This window comes from Ambystoma mexicanum, chromosome 6q, assembly GCF_040938575.1.
Source record: "Ambystoma mexicanum isolate Mex_15411 chromosome 6q, UKY_AmexF1_1, whole genome shotgun sequence".
In the NCBI taxonomy this organism is placed as follows: Eukaryota; Metazoa; Chordata; class Amphibia; order Caudata; family Ambystomatidae; genus Ambystoma; species Ambystoma mexicanum.
In genome coordinates this window covers 1,146,729,489-1,146,742,967 of record NC_090937.1, presented here as the reverse complement: position 1 = coordinate 1,146,742,967, position 13,479 = coordinate 1,146,729,489, and the positions used below count along the sequence as shown (strand labels likewise).

The 13,479-nt window shown below is 47.6% G+C and overlaps 1 protein-coding gene across 1 annotated transcript in view; it reads left to right on the top strand.

Annotated features, from left to right (window-relative positions):
- GRXCR1 (glutaredoxin and cysteine rich domain containing 1) overlaps window positions 1–13,479 on the top strand; it is a 521,709-nt gene that overhangs the window by 150,836 nt on the left and 357,394 nt on the right. The window lies entirely within an intron of this gene.

Below are 13,479 nucleotides of genomic sequence, written 5' to 3'. Positions count from 1 at the left end.
TGTGTTGTGCTGATGTTTTTTCAATATGTTTGGCAATTCTGAAACATACTCCTTTTGGGAGAGTGTTTCAGAATGCAGTCGCCATGACTGCAAAAGACACGCCTTAATGCTTCTTCATGTATTGAGGTGCAATCAAGGGTCCCACTTTCTGGACCTTGGTAGTAATGCATGACTTGGCAGAGGAAGGCATGGTCAGGCCGCCTGATCCTGTTAGCTAACAGTCATCATTGTGGAACCAATGGCCTGGCATTTGCTTAAATACCTCTTAAGGGCCCGGCATAATTTCCTTTGGATCCATTTTGGTGCTACAAGGGGCAGTGAGCAATTCAGAGTGCTTTGAAGTACATTTCTTCTCCTGAGGTGCAGCAGGCAGTGTAATGTGCTAGTGTGTTATGTTCTGTTGTGTCCAGTAATACTAGTGCTCTGTTGGCTGTATATTGCATTCTCTGTAGCTTCAAAGGGTGTTCTGGCGATGACCAGTTTGTATCCTTGCTAGGGACTTATTTTGGAGGTGGGCCTGATCACTGTCGTTTTTACAGTTGAGTGCATATGCTGAATGTTATTAGCAGCACCCAAGCCTCGTGGATCACATGTGCAGTTGCTCACTCCACCCGAACCCACCCATACAACCCTCTTTTCTCCTAGTATCTGGCAGACGGACATGAGGTGTTGCGTTTGGAGTCTTCGATGGCATGCATGCATTGTGGCCTGGGTGGGAAGAACTGTGCTGCAGCACTGCGCGAGATATATCGACGTGTAGGCTGTGTCTCCTTCTTTAATATTCCCCTACTTACTAATAGAGTGTTGCTCAGTGGTCGAAGTGGGCGGGAAAGGTGAGGAGCAGAGCTCCTCTTCTTTAAACAAAAAAGGTTTACTGTTCCAATACTTTTATTTTTAAAAAAAGAAAGCGTTCCGAGTGGTTTAGTTTTCAAATAAAAGTGTAGGAAGAAGTTGAAACTTGCACTTCAGTGCACTGCATTGAACATTCCCTTAAATAGCAGGCGTGTTTGTTTGTGGGCTTGGATTGCGCATGGGAGAGGTCTGTCGGGAGCGGTGGCAGGCCCTCGGGGAATATAGTTCCGCTCCTTTTTTCGTACACTTCGACCACTGATGTTGCTCTGTCCGAGCTGTAACAGGAGAGACTGTATGACGTGGGAGAGGAAGACATGGTCACGCCGCCTGATCTTGTTATTTAACGGTACTCAGGGATTCTGGAACAAATGGCTGGCATTTACTTAAGTACTACTTGGTGAAAGGCCCGGGCAGCATGGGTTTCGTGGGTCAGTGACTACAGATCACTGGGAGTTTATGAAAAGAGGATTTGATGGCCGTATGAGTAAAGTGTTAGTCTATAACTTTTTTATTTTTTTTTATTTTTTATTGAAACTTCAGTCTAGCAATCACAACTTAACAGTTGATCAAGCACAACATTTGTTACAAGGGACACTTCACGTCTGAGTTTGGATTGGTCAGAGGGGCAGGCTTTCCTCTTCCCAAGGTAGATACATCAAGTAATATTCAAATCATGCTAATAGCAACACCTTTCATGATATCACTTAGAGTGAGAGAGTTTGACAATGAAACAGTATAAGAACACACTAATGGTCTTATATTTATTGAAACAGAACACGCTCATCTTTTAAAATACATCAAATGTGGACAAATGTATTTCATGGATGTGTGGTGATGCCCATTGTCTATCAATGACAGTACATAGTCATTTAGGTGTGATATTGGCCAAAAATGTAATAGCACAGCACATAATCCCTTAATAAATCAGAGGGAGAAACCATTTCAGGAAGTTGGTGATGTTATGTGGAATTGTAACTAGAGAGAGAGATGTGGCAATGCAAAGAGGTGTTGGAGAGCAGAAGAGAGAGAGGTAAGCACAGAAAAAATCATAGTGACAGCAAAAGCATAGGGGTAATAGAGACAATTCAAGAAAAGGGGAAGGAGAAGAGAATGGAGAGAGAGGTTTAGAAAAATTGCAAGATGACTAATTGTAAATAAACAAATGCACCCATGGGTGGACGGACTGGCAGGTAGGGAACTGTGGAGATTTCCCGGTAGGCCTTTGCACCCTTGTATGGTAACATGTAACTTCCAAATGTTCTCATGGGAACAGGGCTGGGCTTGCTGGAAATGTGTCATCTGGGGCCACTTTGAACATTATTTCCCGGGCCAGTTTTATTTCCGAGTCCACCCCTGAATGCACGCCTATGGTGTTGAATAGAGAGTATATATACAACCAGCCCAGTCACTGGGAGTGGGTTGCAGGAACAGGAGGCTTCTCTTTGGAGAAGGGTGAAGAGTTAAGAGAAGTGGAGGAAAGGAAGAGGACATTGGAGAGATGAAAGAGGATAGAGCGTAGTAGCAGTGGAGAGCAGACAGAGTTTACATCAGGAGTGGAGAGTGAGCAGATCATGGTGTTGGTAACATCGTGAGCAGAGAGCAGACACGATGAGTTGGTGCTAGTAGGGCAGATTATTGAGGAGGTGATAACATCAGGAGTGGAGAGCGGACAGCAGGGGGGTGGTAATAAACCAGACCACTAGAACATAGGGGCCACCTAAATAGCTATACAGGGCCTGTCCTAAGCTCAATTTGTATCATACATCACATCAAAACTTCTGCAGACATTCAAACAGTGACACCAAAAAACTGAGAAAGCCTTTTTACAGGAGAAAGGGAAAACTAACTACCCCTTACCAGCACACCCACTTTACTTAGCGAGCGATGATGTACTTTCAGTGCACTGCACTGAATGTTCCCTTAAACAGCAGGTGCAAGTGTTTGGGGGGTGTATTGTGTGTGGGAGGGGATGTGGTGATGCGGTTTGTGCGGAGTGGATGCAGGCCAGCAGGGAACATAGTTCCACTACTTCTTTTCGTACAGTCCGACCACTGGCCAGGAGGAGATGTTGGAGCCCAGGGGTCAGGAGGAGGTTATACATCAGGTCCAGGGAGTAGCAGAGATCCAGTCACATTAGGCAGAGTTGTACTATGGTGGAAGGAGAAAACCAAAATGTGATGGAGAAACTGAAGAAGGCTTGGCACAGATAATGTGCATACAAAGTCCAGTGTGCAGGTCGGACGTAGGCAGGACCAGATGGTGGGAGGAGGATAAAGATAAGGTTGGGAAAGTTTCAGTAATATGAAAGAGACGATCAGGAAGAAATTCAGGGATGCACTGCCCAGCTCAGCCCAGGAACACCTTTTTAACTCTCTGTGCTGACCATGACTATGGACCGGTCAACTTGCAGGAATAGGTGCCAGAATCAGTCACAGCTTGCAGGGCCCTGGAAATCCTCCAACTAGCCCAGACGAGACGAATCACAGGCATTTGTGAAACCCGAAAGCCCACAATACTGCAAGAGATGAGGGAAAGGAGTCTCCTAGAAAATGTATAGACCCACACTTTGGCTTTAGTGGGAGCATAAAGGTCCAATCAGCTACTAAGGAGGGAGAAATATTTTTGGGAGAGATGATCATCCTGACTGATATTATTTCCTAGAGTCGGTTTCCAGTTTTGCATATGAGTTGGCGACAAATAAAAATAGTCCACCAGCAAATACTTTGTCTTGGCATCATTCTTGGTCCAAGGTATCCTAAGTGACAAGCTCCCAAGAAGCAATGTCCAATCATCTGTATCAAGGATGAGATGAATCAGCTGAACACAATAAACAAAGATCTGATTTGGGGCAAACAAAAGTTGATCCTACCCAATATAGACAAACCTACATGAAGGGAATACATAAATTTATTTAAAAGAGAAAGAAAGGAAATGGTTTCAAGAAAACTTTGGACCTAAATGGATTTGATCCAAAGGTTTGAGAATGGGACAAATAATTAAAACAATAATGGTATACTAAGAAAAGTTAGAAGTGTTGGGATACAGAAAATTAAAGACCCCCTCTATGCTAAAGAATGAACTGAAGAAGACAAGCTTTACATTAAACGTAAACTTGTTATAGACAATTAAAAGACAGGGGGTACCTAAGCAGTCAAATGCAGGCATGCAAACCCGTGAAGGGCTGATGAGAGGCTGCTGGCTGTGTCTTCTCAGCAAATGCTTTGAATTGTCTATTGTACCTGTGTAAATCTACAGCATGCCCTTGGATGACAAGGAAAATAATGTGTTTCAATTTTGCTAGGTGACGGCTTCAAGTGCAACACAGATAGGAAGTCAGCCTCTCTCTATGAACTGAACGCCTTTCCCTACAGCGCTGCAAACAGTGTTTATACTGCACACCTTCATGCCATGCATCACTTGAACCCAACTGCTTGCCTAACAGTTTGCCTAACTGCCATTCATGATTGGTGTGCCGCCAATGATCTTTGTCTAAATGCAAACAAGACTGAGATCCTACTCATTGGTACACCTACACCATCCTTTGCCCTCACTCTCTGGCCGGCCTCCCTTGGCCCTCCTCCTACCCCTATCTGTGAGGCTAAGAACCTTGGGGTTATCTTTGACTCCACATTTTCCTTCTCTGCCCACATCTCAGATGTCTCTAAAAAGTCAAACGTCCTACTGCACCTCTTCCTAGGTACTCTGCCTTTCCTCTCTGTCCCCCAGAAGTTAATTGTCTCCCATGCTCTGGTTGTCTCCAGGTTGGACTATTGTAACAGCCTCTTTCTAAATCTTCCTGCCTCTACCCCCCCCCCTTTACAACTAATCTAGAACGGGACTACAGGACTGTGAGACTTTTCCTTGGCCTCAAGCCCTGGGATCATATCTCTCCAGCTCTGAAATCCCTTCATTGGCTCCCAGTGGATGCAAGGATTAAATTCAAAACCCTCTGCATTGTCCACAAGGCTTTCTGGGGCCTGGGTCCTACATACCTTCAAATATCCCTCTGCAAATCCCTCCTCTCTCGAGCTCTTCGCTACTCTACTTCTAACTCCCTCAGGCTCAATCGATTTTCAAAAAAAGAGCTGGGAGTAGATCTCTGTCTTCAGCTGGGGCGTCTCTTTGGAACAGCATCCCTGCCACTCTGAAACCTGAGGAAAACCAACTCCGGTTCCGGAAGCACCTCACGACCTTCCTCTTTGCTTCTGCCTTCGCCACCCCCCACGCTCCACGGCTGATCTGTTTCTCTCTTGGCACCGTGCACCTGGCCAACCTCTGTCCTCCGGGCCCAGGTACCTGCTCACCCTGCCACCCTCCTGCACTGCCTCCGGGCCACCCCTTGCACTGGGGCTGTATCTGTACCAATACAGTCCCCCACCCCCTTTCTTTTCTTTCTGCACTTATTAGACATACCCTGTCTGCTGCCTTAAACACAGCACTTGCCACTTGCTCACTGCACTACCACCGTTTATTGCACTACCACTGTTTATTTGTATTTATTATTATTTATCTGTTCTCCTCTGCTCTGCACTTTCCACTTCTCCCCACCTCCATGCACTTTTCCCCTTTCCCTTTACCGTGCACATGCGCGTTCTCAATGTCACTGGGCCTAGCAAGATCGTTGTTTTGTTCCCCCTGTTCCCCTCCCTTTCCTTGTCGCGTTCTGAAATACTTGTGTACGAGCGCAATATAAATGAATTATCATATCATATTATATTATATCAGATCATAACCATGTTTTTTCTTTCTCTTAATTTCATACTACACCTGCAAATCTATACCATCACTTAACCTCTACCATTGACCTTTCAGTCCTTTACTCTTCACTACCTTTATCTTCCGTATATTTCTTTGTTTTTGTCCATTTACCCCTCGCCCAGCATAATTTTAATTCAATGCTTTCAATCAATTTTTTGGGTAATTCATTTTTTATTATTATTTTTGCTCTGTGAAATAAGTAAATGCCAATGAAACAAGGATGGAGCTGTTCACTGCAATCTGTGAATAAAGAGTAGAGTAAAAGTGTGATTACCCATACCTATAGAAACCCTAGATCAGGAGTCTCCGACCTATGCCTCTCCAGATGCAGTGGCCCATCAATCCAAGTCAGCATAGTCAATGGTGTCGGATCATGGGAAATGTAGTAGGAAGCATCTGGAGAGCAGCAGGTTGCCGACCGCTGCCCTAAAATCTGCATAATCAAATGCGCTGGATAACAAAATGTCTGTCATCTGGTTTGCAGAGAGCCAGAAACCATAGTAAAATGGCTGGATAGCTATGCTTCATGGCCTTCTGCTCTGCCACCCAGAACCTCTGTTATCTGGCTTCAAAACTTTCTTCTGCAGGATGTTCGTAACTGGAATAGGACAAAAACCGCCAGTGGGAGGTGCCAATTAAATGAGTGTTCAGTTAATAGGGGGCCGGATAGCATAGCTTCTGCTCTACATTGTTCATTCTATTTAACTCGGAACATTCCCATTGTTTCAGTTAAGACACACATGTTACCTTCTTGCAGAGCATTTTCTCTCAGGGCCATTACTGAACGAATCTTCATTTGAGCCTATACTTAATAATTAAATACATTCTATCAGAAACACGACTCTCTTCCAGTAAGAGAGAGTAGTGGCCTTGTTATCCTAAAGGTAACATATGATTGATGATTTTCATTGCTTAAATTCCTTAAATGTAACTGGTGATTGCGTGTTACTTTCTACTTTGCCAAAAACACATCTGAAACCTGGAATAACTTGACTGGAGCCAACAGGGAGCTCTATTTTGATTTGGGACACAGCATATAATTACATTTAGGGGCATGGCCTTCTAAAAAATAAATTAAGCTTGACATAGAAATTAATCTGTCACTATGTAATTATGGTGGACGCAGTTGAATTATATGATGCTAACGCTTCAACTGAAGTGGCTTCTAGTTCTGCACAGTCCTAGCTGATAGCATATATTAAACTGGGGTTTTGCGATCTATAGGTGGAGTTTGAACACTCTGGCACTGAGGGCATTTTATTTTTGGGAGGTTTAGAAAGCAAATTTCACAAGAAAGTCTATTTCAATGCAGCTTCCTCATGTAGTGTTCAGAATGAGGATTTACAGTGTACCACATCCGGTATGGAAGCAGACATACTCAGCAGTCACCTCTGGACATGCTAGCTAAGTGGGGAGTAGCCAACACATTTTTTCAAAATTCTTTCCCCTCGGGTGATCCTCCTGTTTTCATCGTGCAGGCTACTAATGCGTGAAAGGTAGAGCCGGCCGAGGCATGGGGCATGTGGTGACACGAGTCACGTGATGCCTGCGACGTAGTGACACATCTGTCGCAGTGAATAAAAGGGGTTCCCTGCGCATGCGCAGTAGTTTGCAGGCAGAGCCCGGACGGAACGCAGGTGTGTTTTTGTCACTGTGGGGGCCGGGGGCTACCATGATGCAACGCCATTGGCCTCACAACAATGGCGATGAGGAGGTTGCTCTCCTGAATCCACGTGTGCAATGCGATCAGCTGTGCTTTCGGAGGGGTTTGGAATGCTCATTTCGTTTGCAGCTGTGAAGGCACACTGAGGGAAGGTGAGAAGGGCCCTGTAATGCCATGTGAAAGGTGGTTGCAGCTTCCCAGATAAGGAAGTGCATGTGCACCTCCAGCACAATTTTTGGAGGACCCAAGGGTGTATTTTGAAGAAAAAGAAAAAAAATGAAATGGTGTTTTCTTTCCTTTTTTTCTCCCAATGGAAGAGGAGTTTCGAGAGTTTTTCTTTAACCCTTCATCCTTAGTTGTAGTTCGTGGACTACACTGTACTTAAGCACGTCCTGCCTCATGGTCACGCTGTGTTGCGGCCCTTGTTTGGAGGAGGGTGCCTATGTGCACAGCGTGATATCACAGTGCGCAGTTTTATGCCAGCATGGGGGATGAACCCACAGCGCCACAACTGCCCTGGCAGTGGCACTGGTACATCGCCAACAAGGACCACTGGCTCCTATGCTGGAATGTGATGTTTCGGGATGTCGGCGGCCCTGGGCCCCAGATGGAACCTGTGGCTGAAACACCTGGAGATGTACTTCTTGGCGGTTGGGGAGGTGGACGACTAGGTGAAGATGTCAACACTACTGTATGCAGCTGGGCCAGCAGTGCTGAAGGTAATTGATACCTTGAGGCTGGCAGATGGATCCTACAATGCCACGAAGAACTGTCTGAGGGACCATTTCATCCCTTTTTACTATGAGAGGATTGTGATGTGCGCAGCTAAGCAGTGGGATGAGTCGCTCGCCTCATCCCATGGCAGACTAAGACACCTCACAACCACGTGCGCATGGACTAGTGAGAAAGAGATGGTGCAAAACCAGCTGAAACTGAGGAGACAGATCCTGGGGGAGCTGGGACCCACCCTGGTGAGGATCCTTGAAATGGGATGATCCGATGAGTTGGCGGGCACACGAGCGTCCAAAATGGACGAAGCCATGAGGATGGTGAAGTTGGAGGATGTGGGCGCCATCGGACGCCAAGGTGCCAGAGGGGGTCGGAGAGGAATGGGTCCGAGGAGAGACAGGGGGCCAGAAACGACTGTTCAATGCACATTGTGCGGATACATCCTCCTGCATGCAAATGAGTACCCGGCAAAAGAGTGCGTATTTGGGAGTCAGTGGACCACTTCACTCGCATGTGCAAAGCCCCGGGGCAGCTGCCACACTGCGAGGTGCGGCCGAAATGGGCACCTTCGCTCAGAGACGTTTCCCAAGACTTGCACAGGTGGACCAGGATGAGGATTAGCAAGCACATGACCCAGACCCCGAAGGATGAGGAGGAAGAGATTTCTTTATTTCCAGCCTCAGTTACTTGAAACATAAGAAAAAAAGACAGCTGAGATGTGCAGTATCAGTGAATGGCTGTGAGATCCCTGTGTTAATAGACACTGGTGCATCGGTGAGTGTAATGGCAGTGGAACATTACGAGGGACTACCAGGACCACCTCTCTTAGCGCAGGCGAAAGTAATGATCTTTACTTTTGGTGGCAAACAACCGTTTCCCCTGAAAGGGGCGTTCGTGTTGAGAATGGGGCATGGGCCAAACACCATCGTGGTGAGATACTCTGCAAACCGACGTCAGCAAAGACACTCTCCTAAGTTGTGCTGCAGCCGAGGCCCTGAAGATTGTCAGCTTTGCATATGGGGTAAACGTAGAAGATATCCACAAACTGCTGCAGTGATTTGAAGAAGTATTAGTTGGCATGGGTATGATGCTGGAAATGCATCGGAGGGACAGGGCCTCCGTATCCTTGTCCTTTACTGCTTTTTATCGTGTATTCTGTTGTGTTTTCCGCGCAGGAGTTCATGTGGGACTCCTGGCGGTGCAGCTCTCTTTTAGTTTGGTGAACGGACCCGTGGGATACCCTTATGGCACCCATGGGTGGGGGTACAACCCTGTACCCCTAGTGTATGTTTTTGGGCACCTGTGAGTGGCCCGCAGAGCAGGGAATTGGCTGGTGGCAGCTCAATGCTGAGTTTGACAGGTGTGCGGAGTATCCTCCATTTTGGGATACCCGGGCCCTGCCATTGGGATCAGTTAATTCCTGATGGAAAACAAGATGGCCCCGGTGGCCTCTTGCTTTCTATTACCCATTACCTTGTTTTCCCAAAGTCCTGGAAGTCCTTACTCTGTCCCTTCCCCCTGACTGGCTGTTGGGTGGAAATGCCATATATGGTGTTGTTGTGAAGGCCCGGCCAGACTAGCAGGAGCCTTCCCGGTGATGTATGTTGTGGGTACCTCCTGTGGGTGGGACCTGGGTGAATATAGTGTGTGACGAATATGCATTCTGTGTTGTGGATGTCTAGTATCTGGTGGTTGACACAATGACTGAGACAGCCCTACCCGAAACCGGTATGAATGCAGCTTGCAGTGTTGAATGGCTCGGTACTTGTCCCAATACACATAACTTGTTGTGAGTGTCTGGAGAGAAATGAATGGCCTGAATACCTCGTGTGCCTGATTGGCTGCCTGCCTGCATGAATGCCCGTAGTCGTGATTGGATGCTTGAGTGTGACCCATCGGAATGAATTGGAGATCAACAGTATATCTGGGGACCTCTCACTGCTAGGAATCGTGTTCAGAAGCTGAAGTCCACTACGACGAGTAACTGGAGTAACTGACGCTTGACCTTGAAACCCCCGCTGGACGAGAAGGAGTGCTGTGGCTCTCCCTCGCAATCTGAAGCTGCTGTGCTTCCAAGGACTGACCCAGAGAGGACCTGGTAAGGCACCCTCTTCCCGAGCTACGAGGGACCATCGTGCACAGCTGATCTTTGCCAACGCTCCCTGGTAGACAGACCTTCGACAGGCTGCCGACCCAATATGGGGACTGCTGCGGAACTCCAAGGAGAAGCACCCGGACTGTTGTCCGCCACTGTCGACGACCGCCATCGCCGACCAGAGCCGCCGTGCTCCCGTTTGCCTAAGAACTTCAATTGATCATCGGACGCTCTCGTCTGCATCGTCACCGGCTGTCTCCCGCTGGAGAAGGCCCGACCGTCGATGCGCTGAGGAGCATCCAACGGTGGGTTTCCCGCCACCTAAGGACCACCGAGACGTTGATGAGTCGATGCCCTTGCTGGGCCACAGTTCTCCATCATCCCTTTGCGGTCCAGAACTATCGTCACCGAGGTGCGCCGTACGCCTCTTCCTTGCAGGACACCAACGCTCTGTCGTCGACGAGCACGGCTAGGAACGAAGCTGCCACTTCCCTGCCGTAGTTCACCCTGTTCACCGTCGGACGTTCGACGACCCCGGACTCCCGCCTTAAAGGGAGGGGACTCAAGAAGGACCGTCGATTCCCCGACACCGAACGCCAAGTTCCCCGACACCTCTCGACGATTCATGGCTCCTGCCTAAAAGGGAGGCACTCAAGAAGGATCGGTCGACGCATCATCGGAGAACTTTACTCTACCAGGTACATTGTGGGGGGTAAAACCTTAATAGGAAGAAGTAAGACTATCGAACATTATATGGACTGGGCTTGTGCTATATATCTTTATTTACAGGTTGCCCAGGTGGGGGGATCTCCACACAGAACTGTGCCTAGTGGTAGGGGTCAGTATTCTGCCTATTGTTTCAAACATCTGACGTTCCTTCCCATCTTTATTGCTGGTTTCCTCGTTATGAATCTGTGTGACATTTTAACCGTACAGTTGATGCACTTTAATGAGATTTGATAACATTAGTCGTACCATTTTAGAATTGTATATATTTATCATTATTGACTTCCGAGTGCAAAGTGCGTTATTGTGATCGTGTACATACCTTTGAATATTAATTATATAAAGACTGTGTTTTCAGTAATACAGTGTGTGGACATTCCTTTGTGGGGGTTCGGGGACTACACTGTACTTAAGAACCAGCCCGCATCACCTCCTGAGAAGCTAGGCCTTGATTGCTCGTCCATTGCTACCTTATAGAGAATCTTGGCTGGGGTCTGCTGTGCCTCTCCTCTACCATATAGAGAGCGGAAGTACAGACACCCCCTACCAGTCTTTACACTGGTGGGAGCGGTGGGATGCTTATGGTTTTAAGAATCAGTGTATAACCGTGCCACTTACAAAATATCTGCACTTTATTAGATTAAGTTTTGGGTGTGTACAAAATAACTGCATCACAAGGAATGGAGTCTATTGCGAGTGGTAAATTGACTCGGATGAGCTTAGAGGCTCTCCAGAGTGCTTGTGAAGCCAGGGAGTTAGACTTTGTGGATAAGTCTAAGGCTGAGCTGATAGCTGCCCTGGTGGACTACCAGACCGATGGTGAAACTCTTGATGAGGGGGGAAATGCAACCAATGAGGACGCTGCCCCTGGGGTTTCTACTGAATCTGTTTCTGGGAATGCCGTCATTCCTGCTGCCTCTGTTCAGAACCCCAGCAATACCTTGGAGCTTGAGTTATTATCGCAAGTTAGAAATCGATGCTGAGCTTAAGAAGGAGGAGTTGGCTCAACAAGTAAAGCTCAAGAATACAGATCTTGAACTCAAGAATAGGGATCTTGAACTCAAAGACAAGGACACTGAATGTCAGAGAATCCAGCTAGAGAAAGCTCGAGTGGAGACTTCAGCGAAACCCAGTGAGAGTGTCAGGTCTCCAGCAACTAAATTTATGAAGGATTTGGTTGGTGTGTTTTCGGAGGGTTCTGATATCCTCCAATGGATTGAAGCGTTTGAAATGGCTTGTGCAATTCATGATGTTGACAAAAGAGATTGGGCTAAGTGTTTGCTAAGCAGAGTGCCTCAAACTGGATATGACTGTATTCTGAAGCTGAGTGTGGAAGAAAGGGGTCAGTATGAGTGTATGAAATCTGCTTTGATTGCCAAGTTTGGCAAGACCCCTACCCAATACCTCAAAAGGTTCAGGGATTTTAAGAAAAGAGAGAATGTGTCTTGGGTTTACTGGGTGAGTGCTGTGCACATGAATATGATGGGGTGGATTGATGGTTCAAGGTGAAAACTTTTGGTGAATTGTCCCACCTGTTGTTTTTGAACATTTTTCTGAAGCCTGTTCACCAGAGCTGCGTCAGTATGTTGCTGACCAGAACATTTTGGATCCCTTTAAGCTGGCTAGGTTGGCTGACAAGTGGGTCTCCCACCGGGTATCCCCTAAGGACTCCAGTGGGAAGGACAAGGACAAAGAAAAGGGGGCCTCTCAGAAAGCCGAGGAGTCCCAAAAGCAGTCACAGTCAAATAAACCTAAACCCTCCTCTCCTAAGACCCAAAATTCTAGTGGGGATAAGTCATTTGTGGGTGGGAATAAGAGTAGTGGTCCACCTGCTGCAAAGCAGGCTCCTGGTGGTTCCAGTACCGTACCCCGCACTCCCTGCACTTGTTGGGACTGTGGGGCTTTGGATCACAAAAGGGGTGACTCCAAGTGTAAAGGTAAGGCACTCGGAGTACAGGCTGTCAGCCTGACCTACCCTTACCCCATGTCTGAGGTGGAGGCCACTGCCCTCCCCTCCTCTACGGGAATCACTTTTGGTGCTCCCGTAGAGATTTCCTTAGTGTCCCTTGGGGCCTGGGACCAGTACCAGTGTGGGATAGTCGCCAGTACGCGGAAGTACTGGCGACTATCCCACAGAACACCCGTAGATTTTTGAGAAGTGTCCTCCTGAATGGCCAGCCTTCTACTGGTTTGAGAGACACTGGGGCAAGATGCTCCTCTGAGAACCACCAGGTTAGCTGGTGGGCCTCCCAAATTATCGCCTGTAGCCCGAGTCACACTCGTAATTGGAGACAAGACAGCAAAGCTTCCTGTCCTGGTTCAGGACAATGTCCCTGCTAACATTCTGTTTGGTAACGATCTAGTAGAGATGGGATTGATCGCGGCTGGTCTTCCCATGACTGCTGCTGCGGTCACTATGTCACAGGTGACACTGGGTCTGGCTATGACTTAGGTACCCGAGCCGAAGGCGCGGCCTAAGGCAAGACGAAGGAAGAGCAAGAAGGCCACCTCTGTGGAGGGAGCTCCTTCTCTTCCTGCTGTTCCTACAGCACCCATTGGGATCCATGCTCCGGACGGGCTGGGTCCAGTGGTAAACCCCGTCTCAACTCCTGTGGGAGAAGAGCTAGAAGACTCTCCTGTGGGAGAGGTTCTCAAC